Source organism: Ochotona curzoniae, unplaced genomic scaffold (assembly GCF_017591425.1).
Source record: "Ochotona curzoniae isolate NIBS_2020 unplaced genomic scaffold, NIBS_Ocur_1.0 scaffold_4506, whole genome shotgun sequence".
NCBI lineage: Eukaryota > Metazoa > Chordata > Mammalia > Lagomorpha > Ochotonidae > Ochotona > Ochotona curzoniae.
The window spans coordinates 56,521,405-56,531,262 of record NW_024467119.1 but is presented as its reverse complement, the minus strand read 5'-3'; positions in this window follow the sequence as shown (position 1 = coordinate 56,531,262).

Here is a 9,858-nt window from a genome sequence, read left to right as displayed (position 1 = left end):
TGAATCATTAGATGGAAGATTTTCCTCTCTGTCTCTTTTTCTCTTTGTATATCTGACTTTCCAATAATAAATAAATATATTTTGGAAGAAAAAAAAGAGAACCAGTAGTATGGTACAGTGAATTAAGTTACTGCCTGTGAAGCCAATATTCCATGTGCCACACGTTCAAGTCCCATTTACTGCAGTTCTGATGTGCTGATCCATCTCCCTGTTGATGTGACTGAGAAAGCAGAAGAAAAAGAGGACTTGGACATCCAGTGCCAATGTGGAAGAACCTGATGGATTCCTAGATGTTGCTGCAGCCATTTACAAAGTTAGACATCTGATGTGAGCCCTCTCTCTGTCGCTCCCTCTCTCCATGTAACTCTGTCTTTCAAACAAATGAATTAATGTTAAAATAAATCAGTGGATATTTTAGGTGTATAGCCAATGGAGTTATAAAAAACCAGTTGACAATTAATGAATATTATAATCTTTTTGGAGTAATTTTTGGACAATTTCCTTTGGATAGACATCAATCTTTCAAATTTACATAGCATCTACAAACTAGCCGGAAGCGCTTAACAAGCTGTGACATTAAGTGATTTTAAGTGACAACGAAGGAAAACAAAAGGGAAAGTGGATGTGGAGAGTGCATGCTGTTGTTTTGCTGCTGGCCTGCCTGCATCCTAAGGGCAGTATCTGAAGTTGCTGAGTCTTGTTTGTATCTTTCACTCACTGCCCCAAGGACATTAGAGAACCTATCTACCAATTGTCTGTCATAACTTACTCAAGTCATTCATCTCAAGTATCCAATATGTTTGTAAGTGGCAAGTTTGATTGTGAGCTGGCAGTGTGAGGCACATCCCCATTCAGTCTCATCAATGCACTTACTAGAATCGTCAGAGCCCATGTGAAGCCATGACACCATTTATAATCCCATCTCAAACTACATTCTTAAGAGCCTCCCACTCCAACACAGAATCAACAGCTTGCCTCCAGCTCGTTCCTAAGGGGAGGTGGTGTTTCCAGGTCTGTGCCTACCTAACACCCTTGGAAAGTCCAGCGTGATAGGAAATTTCCTTCTGTCACAACAAGCTCACCCAGCTTTGATTGACTTAGCATGCCAGATGATGGCCTTCCCCTGCTAGGCTGGACATGCCAGGAGTGCCCTGGCTCAGAATCTGAAGTCACAAGCTTCCGTGGGGCAGCATACGTCTTGCAGAATTGCATGTGTGGTTTCTCCTTTAAAACTGTTTATTACAAGTCTTGCAAATGGAAAGGAGTGTTCCAGAAACTGATGAGAAAATCCTCCCTGTACAAATCATGGAAGTATCGGCTTTAGCAGCTCATAATTAATAAATCAATTTATTCTTTGTGTTCCATTTATACTTGTTGAGAACTCATAAAAGGAGTAAGGCCATCTTTATTATTAGTCACTCTACAAGGTAACAATCAAACTGGTTTGAGTCAGACGAAAGGAAGCTGGTGTTTGTCCGTATGTCTAGAATAAGCCTATAAAGATTCATGATTGTAGCCACAACTAATCCTTGGTCTGATTCTCTTCCTTGCTGGGACTGTTGGAGTAAAAGCAGAATAGCGTTTGTAGAATCTGACTCTTCATTGAAGAAAGCTTTGGGAGTCAACCAAAGGAATAAAAAGAAAGAAGAGCCACCTGCTACAAAAACTGCGTGTGTGTTTTAAAGTTTTCTGTTTCCTGATTCCTCAAGTCATGTATGCTTCAAATTCAAAATCAACCACCAACAGAACTATTAAATAATTCATTCTTAACTAAGCACTTTTATCTACTTCCAATGTTACTTTTTTAGTGTTAACCCACATATTGTATTTGATAAAATTCCTGCCATTTAGCGCTGAATGAAAGCAAACAGAAAAAAACGGAATGATTATGTGAAAAAAATAATAATTTAAAAAATACAATAATTAAAGAGTAGCTTTGAAAATAGATGAAATCAGTTATTTTCAAAACATCATATTCACCTGTCTATGTAAAAGCTACAGAAGAGATACAGTTTAAAGAATTTTTTAAAGAATTTGTGCTTAGGTCATGATAATGTGTTTGGCTAAGTCGTTTTATATATATATATATATTCATTATATATGTATACACTAAAGTTTTGATATTCAAAAGTTGAATAAATGCACAATTTGGTAAGGGTTCTTCCATTTAATAAAGGATCTTTTTCTTATCATTTGAAATCATTCTGTGTTACCTATTAAACATTTCAAAATGAAATATGACTATGATAAAATCCATGCTTTTTATGCAAAAACTTAACAGTAAGTGATTACAATAAAATATATTTAAAATTGTATACAGCAAGAGAAGTTTTATTCAACTTTTGTCTCCTAGACGTCTTCATCTAATTCACAAAAGACATTTTGACACAGATATTGTTTTGCTGCCCCTGAATAGCTCATGGTCTGCCCAACTGTCTCCAAACCTCTTTCTTCCAGATGATGGGCCTTGCCCAAGGAAGGGTCCTTGGAAATGATTGCTGAATTCATCAATGTTGAGTCTCCTGCAAATAACAGAGCAGTTATTCTCACCTGCCTCCAAGAAGTGACTGTAGATGATTTTCAATGAGAATCCATGACACCTGCATTAATAACAAGGGCAGAATGAACTCATCAGGAAAACAGCTACAAGACATTTTTCAGCAGTGGAAATGTTATTGTTATCTAGATCTTTTTTCAAATAGAGACAGAATGTACTTTCCTTCCAAGAAGGGATCATACAAGTGAAAAACGAACAAAGAAATAAAAACACGGCCCCTTTCTTATGTGTAGCCTTTACAAGACTCTGAACACCAGGTTCCTTAAGCACTTGAGCGTCTCTGGCAGGACTTGCCTTCCTCCTAGCCATTTGGAACGGAAACACTGGAATAGTAATTGGACTGTGAGTCACAGGATGTACTTTAGGTCAGGACAGCACTTAAGGAAGACTGAGTGAATACTTGCTCAAACTGTAGATGGAGGCTTTGTGCATTTTTGAAAATATGCTGGTGTGATTACATTTGTTTATGTATGGATTTTAGATTTTGGCTTATAGTTCTTTAAGCTGTTAGAATTTAGATTAGAATTTAAACACACACACACACACACACGCATAGAAGCTGTTGTGTTGTTTTTGTAGTTACGTTCAAATAACTTCAAAAAATTCTATTATGTGTAACTTATTGTCCAGATTTTTCAAGGTCCTAATCAAAGGTTCAGTTTTGGGCCCCAGTGCGGTGGCCTAGCAGCTAAAGTCCTTGCCTTAAAGGTGCTATGATCCTGTATGGGCACCTGTTATAATCCTGGCAGCCCCGCGTCCCTTCCAGCTCCCTGCTTGTGCCTTTGGAAAAGCAGTCAAGGACAGCCCAAAGCCTTGGGACCCTACACCCGTGTGGGAGACCCAGAAGAACTCCTGGTTCCTGGCATCAGACTGGCACAGCTCTGGCCATTGCAGTCACTTGGGAAGTGAATCACCTGACCCAAGATCTTCTCTGTCTCTCCTCCTCTCTCTCTCTCTATATATATGACTTTGCAATAAAAATTAATACATCTTTAAAAAAAGTTCCGGTTCTGAATTTCAAGATAAAATATATCCAAGTACATTTCAGTGATTCTGGTTATCATGTATTTTATGGAATAAAGTATTAGTCAATAGATTCAAGTTGCTTATATTTTATGGCTAGAGATCGTTTTGTTGAAATCTTATTTTCAAAATCACAGTTCTTAAGACCGGAAAGCTCTGAGTCAGTGTGCCAGCAGCAGCTTGGTAAGTGTCAGGACACGTGTGATGCACAGGGACAAGTGTGGAGAAGTTATTTTGTTGGCACTGTAGGTGATTTGGGGGCAAGATGAAAAACTGCACTGGCAGAACCTCGTTGCATTTCCCAGGAACCTATCACCATGATGATGAGATCTGTAAACACACATATTAACTTCAAATCAGTACATAATGTGCTGAATTCTTTATTCTGTGCTGTGGAAGGCTGGGCCAGGGAGCGAAAGGAGATCTAGGGCGGGTAAACACGAGTGAACAGGCCCAATCTCCTCTATGTTAGAATATTTTTCCTATATAACCCAGTCTTGTTTTTTGGAAAGGGTTGGATCCTGGCAATGAGATAGGGATGTAATCAGACCGAAATGGGCTGGGAATTTTCCTATGCACGTTTAGTGAAAGCTGTTGCACATATACTAGTTGATCTGTTAACTTTATTTTGCAATTGGTCTTCTTTTTTCTTTTTTTATTTACGGGGGGTGGGTGGGTAGGGGGTGGGGAGTGGAGAGGATGGGCAGAATTAACTCAAGCAGGAATATGCAGAAAATCAATAAAGTTAAAAAGAGTAAAAAGTAGTAGATTTAATTCTAGGTTCCAGGGAAATAAGCCACATTTGCAGGGTACTGATTGCAACCCTAAGGTGTGTTTTATATCTGTATCAAACAACATTGACTGGTAGTATTATCAGTGTACATTGCGTGACTGAAAATTTTATGGTGGATAAAATAAAATATTCTGCTAAAATATGGAGTAAAATAGCCAGTTTTCCATTCTGTCACAAAGATACGAATGATCAGTTACTTTTTCCCATCAAGAAATTATTAAGTGAAATATTTAACCTCTTCATTTTCTCCACAATAGCTGCAGACATGTTAAAGGTAGTGTTCGCTTACTGTTTCACTTTATGGGAGAAATAATCTCTCACAAATGAAAAAGGTAAAATGAACTCTTGGCATTTTTCTTCCCACTCAATTTCACAGAGAACTACATGTGGCTTCTTTAAGTCCCCCAAATTTCCCTTTTACAGCTTACTCTGAAAAGCCAAATAACTTCATTTCCATGAATGCAAAATTGAATGAATCTGATTTTAGACTGACATAATTTTGGTTACTGTAAATCTTCCTGGACATTTTCTACTTTCCTTTGAATGACCATCAACTCATACCTTCTATCCATGGAATCAATCAGGGCACCTGCCATTGTGCCCAGTTATCTTTCCATGCAGGGTTTCCCACCATGTTCTCTATTAGTGATAAATCCTTCCCTAAAAATCCCACCGCAGGAGCCTGCATGTTTGGGCTCATTTAGGAACTTTTAAGTCACCATTTATGCATATTAGAGTGAATAGTTGATAAGCATCATTCTGTAAATTTTGTAGTTTCCAAGAATCATTAAACACTTAAGGAAATGCAAATAAAACTAAAAATGAGATATCACTTCATGCTAAGAACCCACTTCAAAAAAGTGAATATTTATAAATGTTAGCTATAATAGAATGGAATGGAATAGAATATATAATTAAATGCTAAAACTTAGAAATTTCTGGTGGAAAGGTAAAGTGATGCAGCCACTTTGGTTTTTAACAATTTGACCATAATGTGTTTCACTGTAGATATTTTTTTATTTGTCCTATCTGGAATTCTTTGAGCTTGTATGCATAGATTAGAGTCTTTCATTGAAATCTGAATATTCTTGACATTTTCTAAAATATTTGGCTCTTTTCTACCCTCTTTTTTGAGCGTTCCATTACAAATATAATAAGTCAACTTCATGGTGCCCCCATCAAATATTTATAATCCATTTTTAAATTGCTTTCACTTTTGGTTTCTTGGAGTAGATAATCTCAGCTAACCTGCCTGTAAGTTTGCTAAGTCATGCTTCTATTCAATTCTGTTACTAACATTTTCAATACTTTATAGTGTAATAACTGTACTTGTTGACTCCAGAAGGTCAGCTTGGGTCTTTTAAAAATTATTTCTACCTCTCAATTAACATTTATGAAATCTCATTCTCCTAGTTTCCTTTTATTCTTTGTGGTTGCATTGAGTCTTTGAGCCCATTTGAAATACTTGATTTAAAGTACAGCGCCCCTGAAATTCAAATTCCCTTCATTTGTTAGTTTTATCATTGCTGTTTGTTGTTTCCTGTTAGCTTAGTGCTCTTTCTAAACCACTTTTACAAAATTTATATTCTTTGTGTTGTGAGTTCACTAATGTCTATCCCATTAGCCTAGGCATCATCTAGAGATTTATCTGTGTTTCTTTAAACCTTTAATACCCCCCAAAAAGAAAAATATATCTTCTGAATGCTGACATATTTGCTTTGTTTGAAACCCTTCCTTCAACACTTCAGTAAATTCTTAACAGCCCTGCCTTAGCCTACCGTTAACATTTGTGTGGCTCTTGCCAATGAACCAGAGGTAAAAGCATGTGACTCTCTTAGCCTCCTTTTCATGGTATTTTATTATGGCAGACATAAAGCCTAGCATAATAGGTTATAAGCCAATTTGCAATTAGGACTAAAAGAGTGAGTCTTAATAAGTAACCTACTTTTCTGATTTATTGCAAATGCGCGCGCACACACACACATACATAATCACTTAAAAACTTAATAACTTAAAAAAAATTATTATATCGCATGAATCTAATAGTCAGCTGAGTGATCCTGTTGATTTGAGCTTGGCCTGCTTCTAGGGGAGAGCGGTATCATTTCAATATCTGCAGCTGTTGGCAAGTAGTTGAGGGTTCACTGGTGCAGAAAGTTCCAGCAAGGAAGTCTTGACTTGAATCTCAGTGGTCTGTCATTCTTCAGCAGGCTAGCACAGAATTTGTTGGATTCCCCAAACTTACTGTCAGAGGAGTCAGAGAGAAAGGCAGAGAGAGAAAGAGCAGGAGAGAACACAGAGCCAAACTAACCTTCTAGATGGGTTCAAAGAACAGAGCATTTTATTGGCCAAAGCAAGTCTAAGGCCCACTCAGACTGCCATAATGAAAACCAATTCTACCTCAGAAATTCAAAAAGTACAAAATCATGAAATCAAGAGATCGATGCTAGGAAGAGTAGAAACTGGTATCATTTTTTTGAACCTGCAAAATTGCTTACATCCAATTTGACTAATAATCTTTAATATCCAAACATGTGCTTGTTATCAATATCCAAAGAAATTCTGGAAGATTCTGAATAGCTCCTTAACTTATTTTAAGAGACTCAGAAGAGTAAATGCTCCTTACTGTACAACTTACAATGTAGAACGTTGTATAGTAATTTTGCATTTATTTAAAGTTGGCCAATATAGAGTTATTTTCTCAAGGCATATCTAGCAATAAAAAGAGAACAGGTTTCTTAAAGAGCAAACATTGGGAAATTTCAACAATTCGGCCTGTCAGTTCTGCCAAATTTTGCTCTGACATATTCCGTATCGACAGACAACTCTAGCAGGCTCGAGCAGGTGCTATTTGTGAAATCTGGTGGGATTAATACTTTGCAGTTAAACAAGCATAGACTATATTATGCAGTAAGTCATCTCACTGTCAGCCCGCTGAAGAATTATTTAGCTTAAACAGACCATAATCTGTTGCTAGGAGAGATAGAATAATAAGAATAATTATAGCAGGGAAGTGTTGTAACCTTTTGACAAAGACCTTGTTGACATTTCAGCTTTTTCCATGAATTGAACTTGTCAAGTTTATATGAACGGCATTCACACTGATTGCATTTCACATGTATTATGGCAAAGTTTATGCTATGTCTTATACGTGAAACATAATGAAGCATGTCAAATGATGTAGAAAATCCTGGAAGAAGGGTATGCATTGGATACTCAGATCACAAAAACAGTCTGAACTTTGATTCATCATAGTACTATAAAACTCAGGACTTAATGGGAAGACACTCTACAATAGGAGTTGGAAGTATTTATTTTTCTAGTTTTAACTGATAGATTCAACATTCTGAGAAATAAACCACATAATGCATCCTGAAGCTTCACTGAGCCAGCACTGCACTAGGAGTATTTCTGGTGTGGAAAACACAGGAAGTAAAGATACTGACTGTGATTAAGTTGAAGACAGACAGATCTGCAGCCTTTGAGAACTCATGATTGACCACCATTTACCTTAAGTGCTTTACATACAGGATATGCTTCAAGTGTTGTTTAAACCAGGAGAAATTTCACAGTGCACAACAGTGTCATACCTAATACAAATCCTCTAGAGTAGAGGCTAAGCAATTGGATCACAAGCAAGAACAGAATGTTTTAGCTCTGATGAATGCCCTAGCAAAGTACAGGGTTCCAAATGGAACCCAGCCTTAAGTGGATCAACCAGCAAGAGAGGAATTTCTAACACCGGGAGCTGGTTAAGTGAATGAATGAGAAATAGCTTTAAAGAATAAAAAATTTAATTTTAAAAGTCCTTTTCAAAGGCACAGTGCAATGGATATGTTGCCTGCATTAATTACCCTTCCATGTGTTTATGCCAAATAACTAAATCTCACAACTTTGAGAATGTTGTGAGCTATACTTTTGGCAGAGCCCAAGACTGCACTTTTTTCCTGTTAGATACTATACAAATTGTTTATAACCACAAATCCAAGCCTGTTTTCCTCTTATTTAAGTCATTGTTCTTGGCTTTGATTTACCACCGTCCCCCATCTTTTTGTTGATTTACAGTTGTCAGGGTTGAACTACAAAGGGACCAGGAATCCATGATAAATGGGAACATTCATGCAATAAATAGCAGGCTGAAGGGATACATCTGTTGTAGAGAGTGATCTTGCCACTTGGCTAGTTTTATTTCCTGAGTAAATAACTATAATTTTCTTATTAGAAACTTTCAGTGAACTCATGTTTAGGCAGCAATGACTCTGTAGAGTTGTTCCTCTAAGAGATGGTTTATTAACCATTTGCTCTAGCTCTCATCTGCAGATCTTTGTGTTACAACAAACAACTTGTAATGCCAGATTTAAATGTTGAAACTAAAGACTAAAGGTGATACCAAGACACGGGGTGCTGACATTGTGAAAGCATGCGCTTGGTTGGTTTTGGACTATATTTGCAATCTGTCCAAATCTAGGAATTTTGTTTGAGTTAGGAATCTAAAGGTCATTGAGTTCTATTGGTGTCAATGTTGTGTCATAAGAAAAAGCTGCTGTCTATGATGGCTGTAGCTCATATGGGTACCACTTTGAGTCCCAGCTCTCCAGTTCTGAACCAGCCACAGGCTAATGTGTCTGGGAAAGAAGTGGAATGTGCTTGAAGCCTTGAACCTACAAATGAGACACAGAAAAGGGTCCTGGTTTGTGACTTTGGTCCAGCCAGGCTCTGACTGTTACAGCAATTTGGGGGAATGAGACAGAGGAAGATATGTCTGTCGCTGCCTCTGCGTAATTCTTCAAGTTCATGAGACAAATCTTTTTTTTTCCTTTTTCTAAGATTTATTTATTTTTATTGGAAAAATACAGAGAAGGAAACATAGAAGGATAGATGTCCCATCTGCTAGTTCACTCCCCAAGTGATCGCAAGGGCTGGAGTTGAGCTTATGCAATGCCAGGAGCAAGGAGCTTCTTCTAGGTTTCCCATGCAGGTGCAGGTCCCAAGACTTTGGACCATCCTTGACTGCTTTCACAGGCCACAGGCAGAGAGCTAGATGGGAAGTGGAGCAGCTGGGACATGAAGCAGTGCAGATATGGATCCCTGCACACCTGCAAGTTGAGGACTTTAGCCACTGGGCTACCATGCTGGGTCAGAAACAAATCTTTTAAAAAACAAGTCTGTCCATAGAATTCTTATTCACATTTGCACAATGGAATGGAAAGGTAAACGAAAACACAATAAAATAAAATAAAATAACTAATACATTTCTATTGTGTGCATCATATTTGTGAATATTATCCTGGACCCCAAGGAAACAAGTACTTTTAAATAGTATTCTTTTCATATAAGAAAATGTACAAGAAGATATGCAGGTATAGGTATATATCAATCAATACTGCTTACAACTTGATCAAGAAGCTGAATTTGAAGAAAAATCCCTGCACCCCATTTTTTTCCTACTATTTGAATTGTAATCATTTTAAGAAAACATCATTGA